At 47.3% G+C, this 12,973-nt stretch overlaps 28 non-coding genes across 28 annotated transcripts; 23 read left to right on the plus strand and 5 right to left on the minus strand.

Moving 5' to 3' along the window:
- Positions 1-76: 76 nt before the first annotated feature.
- On the plus strand, positions 77-148 carry TRNAG-UCC (transfer RNA glycine (anticodon UCC)). Its single transcript has one exon. It is a non-coding gene; the product is annotated as a tRNA-Gly (tRNA).
- A 339-nt stretch (positions 149-487) lies between these two features.
- TRNAA-AGC (transfer RNA alanine (anticodon AGC)) lies at positions 488-560 on the plus strand. The gene has a single exon. It is a non-coding gene; the product is annotated as a tRNA-Ala (tRNA).
- Positions 561-652: 92 nt separating this feature from the next.
- On the plus strand, positions 653-739 carry TRNAY-GUA (transfer RNA tyrosine (anticodon GUA)). Its single transcript is given in 2 exon segments — positions 653-689; positions 704-739. It is a non-coding gene; the product is annotated as a tRNA-Tyr (tRNA).
- Positions 740-970: 231 nt separating this feature from the next.
- On the minus strand, positions 971-1,044 carry TRNAN-GUU (transfer RNA asparagine (anticodon GUU)). The gene has a single exon. It is a non-coding gene; the product is annotated as a tRNA-Asn (tRNA).
- A 511-nt stretch (positions 1,045-1,555) lies between these two features.
- Positions 1,556-1,642, plus strand: TRNAY-GUA (transfer RNA tyrosine (anticodon GUA)). Its single transcript is given in 2 exon segments — positions 1,556-1,592; positions 1,607-1,642. It is a non-coding gene; the product is annotated as a tRNA-Tyr (tRNA).
- Positions 1,643-2,092: 450 nt separating this feature from the next.
- Positions 2,093-2,165, plus strand: TRNAA-AGC (transfer RNA alanine (anticodon AGC)). Its single transcript has one exon. It is a non-coding gene; the product is annotated as a tRNA-Ala (tRNA).
- A 92-nt stretch (positions 2,166-2,257) lies between these two features.
- TRNAY-GUA (transfer RNA tyrosine (anticodon GUA)) lies at positions 2,258-2,344 on the plus strand. The gene is given in 2 exon segments: positions 2,258-2,294; positions 2,309-2,344. It is a non-coding gene; the product is annotated as a tRNA-Tyr (tRNA).
- Positions 2,345-2,575: 231 nt separating this feature from the next.
- TRNAN-GUU (transfer RNA asparagine (anticodon GUU)) lies at positions 2,576-2,649 on the minus strand. Its single transcript has one exon. It is a non-coding gene; the product is annotated as a tRNA-Asn (tRNA).
- A 511-nt stretch (positions 2,650-3,160) lies between these two features.
- Positions 3,161-3,247, plus strand: TRNAY-GUA (transfer RNA tyrosine (anticodon GUA)). Its single transcript is given in 2 exon segments — positions 3,161-3,197; positions 3,212-3,247. It is a non-coding gene; the product is annotated as a tRNA-Tyr (tRNA).
- A 756-nt stretch (positions 3,248-4,003) lies between these two features.
- On the plus strand, positions 4,004-4,075 carry TRNAG-UCC (transfer RNA glycine (anticodon UCC)). Its single transcript has one exon. It is a non-coding gene; the product is annotated as a tRNA-Gly (tRNA).
- Positions 4,076-4,415: 340 nt separating this feature from the next.
- Positions 4,416-4,488, plus strand: TRNAA-AGC (transfer RNA alanine (anticodon AGC)). Its single transcript has one exon. It is a non-coding gene; the product is annotated as a tRNA-Ala (tRNA).
- Positions 4,489-4,580: 92 nt separating this feature from the next.
- On the plus strand, positions 4,581-4,667 carry TRNAY-GUA (transfer RNA tyrosine (anticodon GUA)). Its single transcript is given in 2 exon segments — positions 4,581-4,617; positions 4,632-4,667. It is a non-coding gene; the product is annotated as a tRNA-Tyr (tRNA).
- Positions 4,668-5,836: 1,169 nt separating this feature from the next.
- TRNAA-AGC (transfer RNA alanine (anticodon AGC)) lies at positions 5,837-5,909 on the plus strand. The gene has a single exon. It is a non-coding gene; the product is annotated as a tRNA-Ala (tRNA).
- Positions 5,910-6,001: 92 nt separating this feature from the next.
- TRNAY-GUA (transfer RNA tyrosine (anticodon GUA)) lies at positions 6,002-6,088 on the plus strand. Its single transcript is given in 2 exon segments — positions 6,002-6,038; positions 6,053-6,088. It is a non-coding gene; the product is annotated as a tRNA-Tyr (tRNA).
- Positions 6,089-6,319: 231 nt separating this feature from the next.
- Positions 6,320-6,393, minus strand: TRNAN-GUU (transfer RNA asparagine (anticodon GUU)). Its single transcript has one exon. It is a non-coding gene; the product is annotated as a tRNA-Asn (tRNA).
- Positions 6,394-6,904: 511 nt separating this feature from the next.
- On the plus strand, positions 6,905-6,991 carry TRNAY-GUA (transfer RNA tyrosine (anticodon GUA)). Its single transcript is given in 2 exon segments — positions 6,905-6,941; positions 6,956-6,991. It is a non-coding gene; the product is annotated as a tRNA-Tyr (tRNA).
- Positions 6,992-7,747: 756 nt separating this feature from the next.
- TRNAG-UCC (transfer RNA glycine (anticodon UCC)) lies at positions 7,748-7,819 on the plus strand. The gene has a single exon. It is a non-coding gene; the product is annotated as a tRNA-Gly (tRNA).
- Positions 7,820-8,147: 328 nt separating this feature from the next.
- Positions 8,148-8,220, plus strand: TRNAA-AGC (transfer RNA alanine (anticodon AGC)). The gene has a single exon. It is a non-coding gene; the product is annotated as a tRNA-Ala (tRNA).
- Positions 8,221-9,155: 935 nt separating this feature from the next.
- TRNAG-UCC (transfer RNA glycine (anticodon UCC)) lies at positions 9,156-9,227 on the plus strand. Its single transcript has one exon. It is a non-coding gene; the product is annotated as a tRNA-Gly (tRNA).
- A 330-nt stretch (positions 9,228-9,557) lies between these two features.
- TRNAA-AGC (transfer RNA alanine (anticodon AGC)) lies at positions 9,558-9,630 on the plus strand. The gene has a single exon. It is a non-coding gene; the product is annotated as a tRNA-Ala (tRNA).
- Positions 9,631-9,722: 92 nt separating this feature from the next.
- TRNAY-GUA (transfer RNA tyrosine (anticodon GUA)) lies at positions 9,723-9,809 on the plus strand. The gene is given in 2 exon segments: positions 9,723-9,759; positions 9,774-9,809. It is a non-coding gene; the product is annotated as a tRNA-Tyr (tRNA).
- A 231-nt stretch (positions 9,810-10,040) lies between these two features.
- On the minus strand, positions 10,041-10,114 carry TRNAN-GUU (transfer RNA asparagine (anticodon GUU)). The gene has a single exon. It is a non-coding gene; the product is annotated as a tRNA-Asn (tRNA).
- Positions 10,115-10,565: 451 nt separating this feature from the next.
- On the plus strand, positions 10,566-10,637 carry TRNAG-UCC (transfer RNA glycine (anticodon UCC)). Its single transcript has one exon. It is a non-coding gene; the product is annotated as a tRNA-Gly (tRNA).
- A 330-nt stretch (positions 10,638-10,967) lies between these two features.
- TRNAA-AGC (transfer RNA alanine (anticodon AGC)) lies at positions 10,968-11,040 on the plus strand. The gene has a single exon. It is a non-coding gene; the product is annotated as a tRNA-Ala (tRNA).
- Positions 11,041-11,450: 410 nt separating this feature from the next.
- TRNAN-GUU (transfer RNA asparagine (anticodon GUU)) lies at positions 11,451-11,524 on the minus strand. The gene has a single exon. It is a non-coding gene; the product is annotated as a tRNA-Asn (tRNA).
- Positions 11,525-11,975: 451 nt separating this feature from the next.
- On the plus strand, positions 11,976-12,047 carry TRNAG-UCC (transfer RNA glycine (anticodon UCC)). The gene has a single exon. It is a non-coding gene; the product is annotated as a tRNA-Gly (tRNA).
- A 328-nt stretch (positions 12,048-12,375) lies between these two features.
- TRNAA-AGC (transfer RNA alanine (anticodon AGC)) lies at positions 12,376-12,448 on the plus strand. Its single transcript has one exon. It is a non-coding gene; the product is annotated as a tRNA-Ala (tRNA).
- A 92-nt stretch (positions 12,449-12,540) lies between these two features.
- On the plus strand, positions 12,541-12,627 carry TRNAY-GUA (transfer RNA tyrosine (anticodon GUA)). The gene is given in 2 exon segments: positions 12,541-12,577; positions 12,592-12,627. It is a non-coding gene; the product is annotated as a tRNA-Tyr (tRNA).
- The last annotated feature ends 346 nt before the right edge of the window (positions 12,628-12,973 follow it).

Genomic DNA, 12,973 nt, shown 5'->3' on the forward strand with positions numbered 1-12,973 from the left:
ATAGCAGAAGTAGTCAGTCTAAGCCATGCGAATCACAGACGTCACCGACATCACCGACATCACAGCTGTCAAAGAAGCGTTGGTGGTATAGTGGTAAGCATAGCTGCCTTCCAAGCAGTTGACCCGGGTTCGATTCCTGGCCAACGCATTTCTTTCAAGGTTTTGTCACCTGTCTCCTATGCTTGCTCTTTCATGGTAAAAAATTTTGCAGCTAGAAGCACCCTTTCAGCTCCTTACATTACAATGCTCCTCCCATTACAATGCTCCTCCCAAAAGGGTCCCATGGCTCTAGAGCCTCATCTGCTACATAACAACTTTCTTGTCCTAAGTATTAAGCCACGCGAAGCTCTGTAAACATTCCAGTCTTAGTCTTCTAATGTCAAAAATATTTTGACACTTAAAAAAAAAAAAAAAAAAAAAAAAAAAGTTTCAAACAGTTACAGAGATTGATCAGTGGATTGCGTGGCTAAATGCGTGGGTCAGACATGGGGGATTAGCTCAAATGGTAGAGCGCTCGCTTAGCATGCGAGAGGTAGCGGGATCGATGCCCGCATCCTCCAAAAACTTTTTGACTTTTTCAAACATCTTTTTAGCTAATGCTCATGGCACTCTTAGCCAAGCCAAAGAGTTGCACACACCCAGCTTTGCCAATCCTTCGATAGCTCAGCTGGTAGAGCGGAGGACTGTAGTAGAACAATCGGCAATCCTTAGGTCGCTGGTTTGATTCCGGCTCGAAGGACATTTTTTTGGGGGGTATGTTTTCATTTGGGATGTTTCAAGCTGCTGAAACACACACACTTCCGCTGACCCCTACTCTTAACACTAGAAACACCCTTTCCAGAGAGGTCTCCCGTCAACATTGGGACTTTAAAACAGGCACAGAGACCAAGCTTTCAGTTGAGAGCACATCTAAGGCTCGCCAAAGAACCACCTTTAGCTGTGACGTGCAACCAAATCAAAAAGGGGACCTCGTCCCTGGGTGGGCTTGAACCACCAACCTTTCGGTTAACAGCCGAACGCGCTAACCGATTGCGCCACAGAGACAACGGTGCTGCATGCTCGTGACTAGGCACAAGCGAAAACCCAAATGCTGGTCTCCAGGTGGACTTCAGCCCATAACAATCGGCTTTTAAGCTAAACTTGCTGAAACGGCAGAGACCGCCTTCCTGCTAGCAGCTTGACAGGAACCAGAGGGTAGTTATGCTTCTCATCTCCTTTACAGACAGAAGCAGAGTGGCGCAGCGGAAGCGTGCTGGGCCCATAACCCAGAGGTCGATGGATCGAAACCATCCTCTGCTAAGCAATCAATTTTACTGTTTCCACCATTGTAATTGAGGCAAGTTCGTTTCTAGGCCAACGCATTGTTCCTCTTCTTTGGAGGTGTTTTAAGGTCTTTGTGAACGAATTTTGCTCTTCATGATAGCAGAAGTAGTCAGTCTAAGCCATGCGAATCACAGACGTCACCGACATCACCGACATCACAGCTGTCAAAGAAGCGTTGGTGGTATAGTGGTTTAGCCAAGCCAAAGAGTTGCACACACCCAGCTTTGCCAATCCTTCGATAGCTCAGCTGGTAGAGCGGAGGACTGTAGTAGAACAATCGGCAATCCTTAGGTCGCTGGTTCAATTCCGGCTCGAAGGACATTTTTTTGGGGGGTATGTTTTCATTTGGGATGTTTCAAGCTGCTGAAACACACACACTTCCGCTGACCCCTACTCTTAACACTAGAAACACCCTTTCCAGAGAGGTCTCCCGTCAACATTGGGACCTTAAAACAGGCACAGAGACCAAGCTTTCAGTTGAGAGCACATCTAAGGCTTGCCAAAGAACCACCTTTAGCTGTGACGTGCAACCAAATCAAAAAGGGGACCTCGTCCCTGGGTGGGCTTGAACCACCAACCTTTCGGTTAACAGCAGAACGCGCTAACCGATTGCACCACAGAGACAACGGTGCTGCATGCTCGTGACTAGGCACAGGAACCGTGCAAAAATATTTTGACACTTAAAAAAAAAAAAAAAAAAAAAAAAAAGTTTCAAACAGTTACAGAGATTGATCAGTGGATTGCGTGGCTAAATGCGTGGGTCAGACATGGGGGATTAGCTCAAATGGTAGAGCGCTCGCTTAGCATGCGAGAGGTAGCGGGATCGATGCCCGCATCCTCCAAAAACTTTTTGACTTTTTCAAACATCTTTTTAGCTAATGCTCATGGCACTCTTAGCCAAGCCAAAGAGTTGCACACACCCAGCTTTGCCAATCCTTCGATAGCTCAGCTGGTAGAGCGGAGGACTGTAGTAGAACAATCGGCAATCCTTAGGTCGCTGGTTTGATTCCGGCTCGAAGGACATTTTTTTGGGGGGTATGTTTTCATTTGGGATGTTTCAAGCTGCTGAAACACACACACTTCCGCTGACCCCTACTCTTAACACTAGAAACACCCTTTCCAGAGAGGTCTCCCGTCAACATTGGGACTTTAAAACAGGCACAGAGACCAAGCTTTCAGTTGAGAGCACATCTAAGGCTCGCCAAAGAACCACCTTTAGCTGTGACGTGCAACCAAATCAAAAAGGGGACCTCGTCCCTGGGTGGGCTTGAACCACCAACCTTTCGGTTAACAGCCGAACGCGCTAACCGATTGCGCCACAGAGACAACGGTGCTGCATGCTCGTGACTAGGCACAAGCGAAAACCCAAATGCTGGTCTCCAGGTGGACTTCAGCCCATAACAATCGGCTTTTAAGCTAAACTTGCTGAAACGGCAGAGACCGCCTTCCCGCTAGCAGCTTGACAGGAACCAGAGGGTAGTTATGCTTCTCATCTCCTTTACAGACAGAAGCAGAGTGGCGCAGCGGAAGCGTGCTGGGCCCATAACCCAGAGGTCGATGGATCGAAACCATCCTCTGCTAAGCAATCAATTTTACTGTTTCCACCATTGTAATTGAGGCAAGTTCGTTTCTAGGCCAACGCATTGTTCCTCTTCTTTGGAGGTGTTTTAAGGTCTTTGTGAACGAATTTTGCTCTTCATGATAGCAGAAGTAGTCAGTCTAAGCCATGCGAATCACAGACGTCACCGACATCACCGACATCACAGCTGTCAAAGAAGCGTTGGTGGTATAGTGGTTTAGCCAAGCCAAAGAGTTGCACACACCCAGCTTTGCCAATCCTTCGATAGCTCAGCTGGTAGAGCGGAGGACTGTAGTAGAACAATCGGCAATCCTTAGGTCGCTGGTTCGATTCCGGCTCGAAGGACATTTTTTTGGGGGGTATGTTTTCATTTGGGATGTTTCAAGCTGCTGAAACACACACACTTCCGCTGACCCCTACTCTTAACACTAGAAACACCCTTTCCAGAGAGGTCTCCCGTCAACATTGGGACCTTAAAACAGGCACAGAGACCAAGCTTTCAGTTGAGAGCACATCTAAGGCTTGCCAAAGAACCACCTTTAGCTGTGACGTGCAACCAAATCAAAAAGGGGACCTCGTCCCTGGGTGGGCTTGAACCACCAACCTTTCGGTTAACAGCAGAACGCGCTAACCGATTGCACCACAGAGACAACGGTGCTGCATGCTCGTGACTAGGCACAAGCGAAAACCCAAATGCTGGTCTCCAGGTGGACTTCAGCCCATAACAATCGGCTTTTAAGCTAAACTTGCTGAAACGGCAGAGACCGCCTTCCCACTAGCAGCTTGACAGGAACCAGAGGGTAGTTATGCTTCTCATCTCCTTTACAGACAGAAGCAGAGTGGCGCAGCGGAAGCGTGCTGGGCCCATAACCCAGAGGTTGATGGATCGAAACCATCCTCTGCTAAGCAATCAATTTTACTGTTTCCACCATTGTAATTGAGGCAAGTTCGTTTCTAGGCCAACGCATTGTTCCTCTTCTTTGGAGGTGTTTTAAGGTCTTTGTGAACGAATTTTGCTCTTCATGATAGCAGAAGTAGTCAGTCTAAGCCATGCGAATCACAGACGTCACCGACATCACCGACATCACAGCTGTCAAAGAAGCGTTGGTGGTATAGTGGTAAGCATAGCTGCCTTCCAAGCAGTTGACCCGGGTTCGATTCCCGGCCAACGCATTTCTTTCAAGGTTTTGTCACCTGTCTCCTATGCTTGCTCTTTCATGGTAAAAAATTTTGCAGCTAGAAGCACCCTTTCAGCTCCTTACATTACAATGCTCCTCCCATTACAATGCTCCTCCCAAAAGGGTCCCATGGCTCTAGAGCCTCATCTGCTACATAACAACTTTCTTGTCCTAAGTATTAAGCCACGCGAAGCTCTGTAAACATTCCAGTCTTAGTCTTCTAATGTCAAAAATATTTTGACACTTAAAAAAAAAAAAATAAAAAAAAAAAAAAGTTTCAAACAGTTACAGAGATTGATCAGTGGATTGCGTGGCTAAATGCGTGGGTCAGACATGGGGGATTAGCTCAAATGGTAGAGCGCTCGCTTAGCATGCGAGAGGTAGCGGGATCGATGCCCGCATCCTCCAAAAACTTTTTGACTTTTTCAAACATCTTTTTAGCTAATGCTCATGGCACTCTTAGCCAAGCCAAAGAGTTGCACACACCCAGCTTTGCCAATCCTTCGATAGCTCAGCTGGTAGAGCGGAGGACTGTAGTAGAACAATCGGCAATCCTTAGGTCGCTGGTTCGATTCCGGCTCGAAGGACATTTTTTTGGGGGGTATGTTTTCATTTGGGATGTTTCAAGCTGCTGAAACACACACACTTCCGCTGACCCCTACTCTTAACACTAGAAACACCCTTTCCAGAGAGGTCTCCCGTCAACATTGGGACTTTAAAACAGGCACAGAGACCAAGCTTTCAGTTGAGAGCACATCTAAGGCTTGCCAAAGAACCACCTTTAGCTGTGACGTGCAACCAAATCAAAAAGGGGACCTCGTCCCTGGGTGGGCTTGAACCACCAACCTTTCGGTTAACAGCAGAACGCGCTAACCGATTGCACCACAGAGACAACGGTGCTGCATGCTCGTGACTAGGCACAAGCGAAAACCCAAATGCTGGTCTCCAGGTGGACTTCAGCCCATAACAATCGGCTTTTAAGCTAAACTTGCTGAAACGGCAGAGACCGCCTTCCCACTAGCAGCTTGACAGGAACCAGAGGGTAGTTATGCTTCTCATCTCCTTTACAGACAGAAGCAGAGTGGCGCAGCGGAAGCGTGCTGGGCCCATAACCCAGAGGTCGATGGATCGAAACCATCCTCTGCTAAGCAATCAATTTTACTGTTTCCACCATTGTAATTGAGGCAAGTTCGTTTCTAGGCCAACGCATTGTTCCTCTTCTTTGGAGGTGTTTTAAGGTCTTTGTGAACGAATTTTGCTCTTCATGATAGCAGAAGTAGTCAGTCTAAGCCATGCGAATCACAGACGTCACCGACATCACCGACATCACAGCTGTCAAAGAAGCGTTGGTGGTATAGTGGTAAGCATAGCTGCCTTCCAAGCAGTTGACCTGGGTTCGATTCCTGGCCAACGCATTTCTTTCAAGGTTTTGTCACCTGTCTCCTATGCTTGCTCTTTCATGGTAAAAAATTTTGCAGCTAGAAGCACCCTTTCAGCTCCTTACATTACAATGCTCCTCCCATTACAATGCTCCTCCCAAAAGGGTCCCATGGCTCTAGAGCCTCATCTGCTACATAACAACTTTCTTGTCCTAAGTATTAAGCCACGCGAAGCTCTGTAAACATTCCAGTCTTAGTCTTCTAATGTCAAAAATATTTTGACACTTAAAAAAAATAAAAAAAAAAATAAAAAAAAGTTTCAAACAGTTACAGAGATTGATCAGTGGATTGCGTGGCTAAATGCGTGGGTCAGACATGGGGGATTAGCTCAAATGGTAGAGCGCTCGCTTAGCATGCGAGAGGTAGCGGGATCGATGCCCGCATCCTCCAAAAACTTTTTGACTTTTTCAAACATCTTTTTAGCTAATGCTCATGGCACTCTTAGCCAAGCCAAAGAGTTGCACACACCCAGCTTTGCCAATCCTTCGATAGCTCAGCTGGTAGAGCGGAGGACTGTAGTAGAACAATCGGCAATCCTTAGGTCGCTGGTTCGATTCCGGCTCGAAGGACATTTTTTTGGGGGGTATGTTTTCATTTGGGATGTTTCAAGCTGCTGAAACACACACACTTCCGCTGACCCCTACTCTTAACACTAGAAACACCCTTTCCAGAGAGGTCTCCCGTCAACATTGGGACTTTAAAACAGGCACAGAGACCAAGCTTTCAGTTGAGAGCACATCTAAGGCTCGCCAAAGAACCACCTTTAGCTGTGACGTGCAACCAAATCAAAAAGGGGACCTCGTCCCTGGGTGGGCTTGAACCACCAACCTTTCGGTTAACAGCCGAACGCGCTAACCGATTGCGCCACAGAGACAACGGTGCTGCATGCTCGTGACTAGGCACAAGCGAAAACCCAAATGCTGGTCTCCAGGTGGACTTCAGCCCATAACAATCGGCTTTTAAGCTAAACTTGCTGAAACGGCAGAGACCGCCTTCCCGCTAGCAGCTTGACAGGAACCAGAGGGTAGTTATGCTTCTCATCTCCTTTACAGACAGAAGCAGAGTGGCGCAGCGGAAGCGTGCTGGGCCCATAACCCAGAGGTCGATGGATCGAAACCATCCTCTGCTAAGCAATCAATTTTACTGTTTCCACCATTGTAATTGAGGCAAGTTCGTTTCTAGGCCAACGCATTGTTCCTCTTCTTTGGAGGTGTTTTAAGGTCTTTGTGAACGAATTTTGCTCTTCATGATAGCAGAAGTAGTCAGTCTAAGCCATGCGAATCACAGACGTCACCGACATCACCGACATCACAGCTGTCAAAGAAGCGTTGGTGGTATAGTGGTTTAGCCAAGCCAAAGAGTTGCACACACCCAGCTTTGCCAATCCTTCGATAGCTCAGCTGGTAGAGCGGAGGACTGTAGTAGAACAATCGGCAATCCTTAGGTCGCTGGTTTGATTCCGGCTTGAAGGACATTTTTTTGGGGGGTATGTTTTCATTTGGGATGTTTCAAGCTGCTGAAACACACACACTTCCGCTGACCCCTACTCTTAACACTAGAAACACCCTTTCCAGAGAGGTCTCCCGTCAACATTGGGACTTTAAAACAGGCACAGAGACCAAGCTTTCAGTTGAGAGCACATCTAAGGCTTGCCAAAGAACCACCTTTAGCTGTGACGTGCAACCAAATCAAAAAGGGGACCTCGTCCCTGGGTGGGCTTGAACCACCAACCTTTCGGTTAACAGCAGAACGCGCTAACCGATTGCACCACAGAGACAACGGTGCTGCATGCTCGTGACTAGGCACAAGCGAAAACCCAAATGCTGGTCTCCAGGTGGACTTCAGCCCATAACAATCGGCTTTTAAGCTAAACTTGCTGAAACGGCAGAGACCGCCTTCCCACTAGCAGCTTGACAGGAACCAGAGGGTAGTTATGCTTCTCATCTCCTTTACAGACAGAAGCAGAGTGGCGCAGCGGAAGCGTGCTGGGCCCATAACCCAGAGGTCGATGGATCGAAACCATCCTCTGCTAAGCAATCAATTTTACTGTTTCCACCATTGTAATTGAGGCAAGTTCGTTTCTAGGCCAACGCATTGTTCCTCTTCTTTGGAGGTGTTTTAAGGTCTTTGTGAACGAATTTTGCTCTTCATGATAGCAGAAGTAGTCAGTCTAAGCCATGCGAATCACAGACGTCACCGACATCACCGACATCACAGCTGTCAAAGAAGCGTTGGTGGTATAGTGGTAAGCATAGCTGCCTTCCAAGCAGTTGATCCGGGTTCGATTCCCGGCCAACGCATTTCTTTCAAGGTTTTGTCACCTGTCTCCTATGCTTGCTCTTTCATGGTAAAAAATTTTGCAGCTAGAAGCACCCTTTCAGCTCCTTATATTACAATGCTCCTCCCATTACAATGCTCCTCCCAAAAGGGTCCCATGGCTCTAGAGCCTCATCTGCTACATAACAACTTTCTTGTCCTAAGTATTAAGCCACGCGAAGCTCTGTAAACATCCCAGTCTTAGTCTTCTAATGTCAAAAATATTTTGACACTTAAAAAAAAAAAAAAAAGTTTCAAACAGTTACAGAGATTGATCAGTGGATTGCGTGGCTAAATGCGTGGGTCAGACATGGGGGATTAGCTCAAATGGTAGAGCGCTCGCTTAGCATGCGAGAGGTAGCGGGATCGATGCCCGCATCCTCCAAAAACTTTTTGACTTTTTCAAACATCTTTTTAGCTAATGCTCATGGCACTCTTAGCCAAGCCAAAGAGTTGCACACACCCAGCTTTGCCAATCCTTCGATAGCTCAGCTGGTAGAGCGGAGGACTGTAGTAGAACAATCGGCAATCCTTAGGTCGCTGGTTCGATTACGGCTCGAAGGACATTTTTTTGGGGGGTATGTTTTCATTTGGGATGTTTCAAGCTGCTGAAACACACACACTTCCGCTGACCCCTACTCTTAACACTAGAAACACCCTTTCCAGAGAGGTCTCCCGTCAACATTGGGACTTTAAAACAGGCACAGAGACCAAGCTTTCAGTTGAGAGCACATCTAAGGCTTGCCAAAGAACCACCTTTAGCTGTGACGTGCAACCAAATCAAAAAGGGGACCTCGTCCCTGGGTGGGCTTGAACCACCAACCTTTCGGTTAACAGCAGAACGCGCTAACCGATTGCACCACAGAGACAACGGTGCTGCATGCTCGTGACTAGGCACAAGCGAAAACCCAAATGCTGGTCTCCAGGTGGACTTCAGCCCATAACAATCGGCTTTTAAGCTAAACTTGCTGAAACGGCAGAGACCGCCTTCCCACTAGCAGCTTGACAGGAACCAGAGGGTAGTTATGCTTCTCATCTCCTTTACAGACAGAAGCAGAGTGGCGCAGCGGAAGCGTTCTGGGCCCATAACCCAGAGGTCGATGGATCAAAACCATCCTCTGCTAAGCAATCAATTTTACTGTTTCCACCATTGTAATTGAGGCAAGTTCGTTTCTAGGCCAACGCATTGTTCCTCTTCTTTGGAGGTGTTTTAAGGTCTTTGTGAACGAATTTTGCTCTTCATGATAGCAGAAGTAGTCAGTCTAAGCCATGCGAATCACAGACGTCACCGACATCACCGACATCACAGCTGTCAAAGAAGTGTTGGTGGTATAGTGGTAAGCATAGCTGCCTTCCAAGCAGTTGACCCGGGTTCGATTCCCGGCCAACGCATTTCATTCAAGGTTTTGTCACCTGTCTCCTATGCTTGCTCTTTCATGGTAAAAAATTTTGCAGCTAGAAGCACCCTTTCAGCTCCTTACATTACAATGCTCCTCCCATTACAATGCTCCTCCCAAAAGGGTCCCATGGCTCTAGAGCCTCATCTGCTACATAACAACTTTCTTGTCCTAAGTATTAAGCCACGCGAAGCTCTGTAAACATCCCAGTCTTAGTCTTCTAATGTCAAAAATATTTTGACACTTAAAAAAAAAAAAAAAAAAGTTTCAAACAGTTACAGAGATTGATCAGTGGATTGCGTGGCTAAATGCGTGGGTCAGACATGGGGGATTAGCTCAAATGGTAGAGCGCTCGCTTAGCATGCGAGAGGTAGCGGGATCGATGCCCGCATCCTCCAAAAACTTTTTGACTTTTTCAAACATCTTTTTAGCTAATGCTCATGGCACTCTTAGCCAAGCCAAAGAGTTGCACACACCCAGCTTTGCCAATCCTTCGATAGCTCAGCTGGTAGAGTGGAGGACTGTAGTAGAACAATCGGCAATCCTTAGGTCGCTGGTTCGATTCCGGCTCGAAGGACATTTTTTTGGGGGGTATGTTTTCATTTGGGATGTTTCAAGCTGCTGAAACACACACACTTCCGCTGACCCCTGCTCTTAACACTAGAAACACCCTTTCCAGAGAGGTCTCCCGTCAACATTGGGACTTTAAAACAGGCACAGAGACCAAGCTTTCAGTTGAGAGCACATCTAAGGCTCGCCAAAGAACCACCTTTAGCTGTGACGTGCAACCAAATCAAAAAGGGGACCTCGTCCCTGGGTGGGCTTGAACCACCAACCTTTCGGTTAACAGCCGAACGCGCTAACCGATTGCGCCACAGAGACAACAGTGCTGCATGCTCGTGACTAGGCACAAGCGAAAACCCAAATGCTGGTCTCCAGGTGGACTTCAGCCCATAACAATCGGCTTTTAAGCTAAACTTGCTGAAACGGCAGAGACCGCCTTCCCGCTAGCAGCTTGACAGGAACCAGAGGGTAGTTATGCTTCTCATCTCCTTTACAGACAGAAGCAGAGTGGCGCAGCGGAAGCGTGCTGGGCCCATAACCCAGAGGTCGATGGATCGAAACCATCCTCTGCTAAGCAATCAATTTTACTGTTTCCACCATTGTAATTGAGGCAAGTTCGTTTCTAGGCCAACGCATTGTTCCTCTTCTTTGGAGGTGTTTTAAGGTCTTTGTGAACGAATTTTGCTCTTCATGATAGCAGAAGTAGTCAGTCTAAGCCATGCGAATCACAGACGTCACCGACATCACCGACATCACAGCTGTCAAAGAAGTGTTGGTGGTATAGTGGTAAGCATAGCTGCCTTCCAAGCAGTTGACCCGGGTTCGATTCCCGGCCAACGCATTTCTTTCAAGGTTTTGTCACCTGTCTCCTATGCTTGCTCTTTCATGGTAAAAAATTTTGCAGCTAGAAGCACCCTTTCAGCTCCTTACATTACAATGCTCCTCCCATTACAATGCTCCTCCCAAAAGGGTCCCATGGCTCTAGAGCCTCATCTGCTACATAACAACTTTCTTGTCCTAAGTATTAAGCCACGCGAAGCTCTGTAAACATCCCAGTCTTAGTCTTCTAATGTCAAAAATATTTTGACACTTAAAAAAAAAAAAAAAAAAGTTTCAAACAGTTACAGAGATTGATCAGTGGATTGCGTGGCTAAATGCGTGGGTCAGACATGGGGGATTAGCTCAAATGGTAGAGCGCTCGCTTAGCATGCGAGAGGTAGCGGGATCGATGCCCGCATCCTCCAAAAACTTTTTGACTTTTTCAAACATCTTTTTAGCTAATGCTCATGGCACTCTTAGCCAAGCCAAAGAGTTGCACACACCCAGCTTTGCCAATCCTTCGATAGCTCAGCTGGTAGAGTGGAGGACTGTAGTAGAACAATCGGCAATCCTTAGGTCGGTGGTTCGATTCCGGCTCGAAGGACATTTTTTTGGGGGGTATGTTTTCATTTGGGATGTTTCAAGCTGCTGAAACACACACACTTCCGCTGACCCCTGCTCTTAACACTAGAAACACCCTTTCCAGAGAGGTCTCCCGTCAACATTGGGACTTTAAAACAGGCACAGAGACCAAGCTTTCAGTTGAGAGCACATCTAAGGCTCGCCAAAGAACCACCTTTAGCTGTGACGTGCAACCAAATCAAAAAGGGGACCTCGTCCCTGGGTGGGCTTGAACCACCAACCTTTCGGTTAACAGCCGAACGCGCTAACCGATTGCGCCACAGAGACAACAGTGCTGCATGCTCGTGACTAGGCACAAGCGAAAACCCAAATGCTGGTCTCCAGGTGGACTTCAGCCCATAACAATCGGCTTTTAAGCTAAACTTGCTGAATCGGCAGAGACCGCCTTCCCGCTAGCAGCTTGACAGGAACCAGAGGGTAGTTATGCTTCTCATCTCATTTACAGACAGAAGCAGAGTGGCGCAGCGGAAGCGTGCTGGGCCCATAACCCAGAGGTCGATGGATCGAAACCATCCTCTGCTAAGCAATCAATTTTACTGTTTCCACCATTGTAATTGAGGCAAGTTCGTTTCTAGGCCAACGCATTGTTCCTCTTCTTTGGAGGTGTTTTAAGGTCTTTGTGAACGAATTTTGCTCTTCATGATAGCAGAAGTAGTCAGTCTAAGCCATGCGAATCACAGACGTCACCGACATCACCGACATCACAGCTGTCAAAGAAGCGTTGGTGGTATAGTGGTAAGCATAGCTGCCTTCCAAGCAGTTGACCCGGGTTCGATTCCCGGCCAACGCATTTCTTTCAAGGTTTTGTCACCTGTCTCCTATGCTTGCTCTTTCATGGTAAAAAATTTTGCAGCTAGAAGCACCCTTTCAGCTCCTTACATTACAATGCTCCTCCCATTACAATGCTCCTCCCAAAAGGGTCCCATGGCTCTAGAGCCTCATCTGCTACATAACAACTTTCTTGTCCTAAGTATTAAGCCACGCGAAGCTCTGTAAACATCCCAGTCTTAGTCTTCTAATGTCAAAAATATTTTGACACTTAAAAAAAAAAAAAAAAGTTTCAAACAGTTACAGAGATTGATCAGTGGATTGCGTGGCTAAATGCGTGGGTCAGATATGGGGGATTAGCTCAAATGGTAGAGCGCTCGCTTAGCATGCGAGAGGTAGCGGGATCGATGCCCGCATCCTCCAAAAACTTTTTGACTTTTTCAAACATCTTTTTAGCTAATGCTCATGGCACTCTTAGCCAAGCCAAAGAGTTGCACACACCCAGCTTTGCCAATCCTTCGATAGCTCAGCTGGTAGAGCGGAGGACTGTAGTAGAACAATCGGCAATCCTTAGGTCGCTGGTTCGATTCCGGCTCGAAGGACATTTTTTTGGGGGGTATGTTTTCATTTGGGATGTTTCAAGCTGCTGAAACACACACACTTCCGCTGACCCCTACTCTTAACACTAGAAACACCCTTTCCAGAGAGGTCTCCCGTCAACATTGGGACTTTAAAACAGGCACAGAGACCAAGCTTTCAGTTGAGAGCACATCTAAGGCTCGCCAAAGAACCACCTTTAGCTGTGACGTGCAACCAAATCAAAAAGGGGACCTCGTCCCTGGGTGGGCTTGAACCAACAACCTTTTGGTTAACAGCCGAACGCGCTAACCGATTGCGCCACAGAGACAACGGTGCTGCATGCTCGTGACTAGGCACAAGCGAAAACCC

This window comes from Hyla sarda, chromosome 3, assembly GCF_029499605.1.
Source record: "Hyla sarda isolate aHylSar1 chromosome 3, aHylSar1.hap1, whole genome shotgun sequence".
Classification (NCBI taxonomy): domain Eukaryota; kingdom Metazoa; phylum Chordata; class Amphibia; order Anura; family Hylidae; genus Hyla; species Hyla sarda.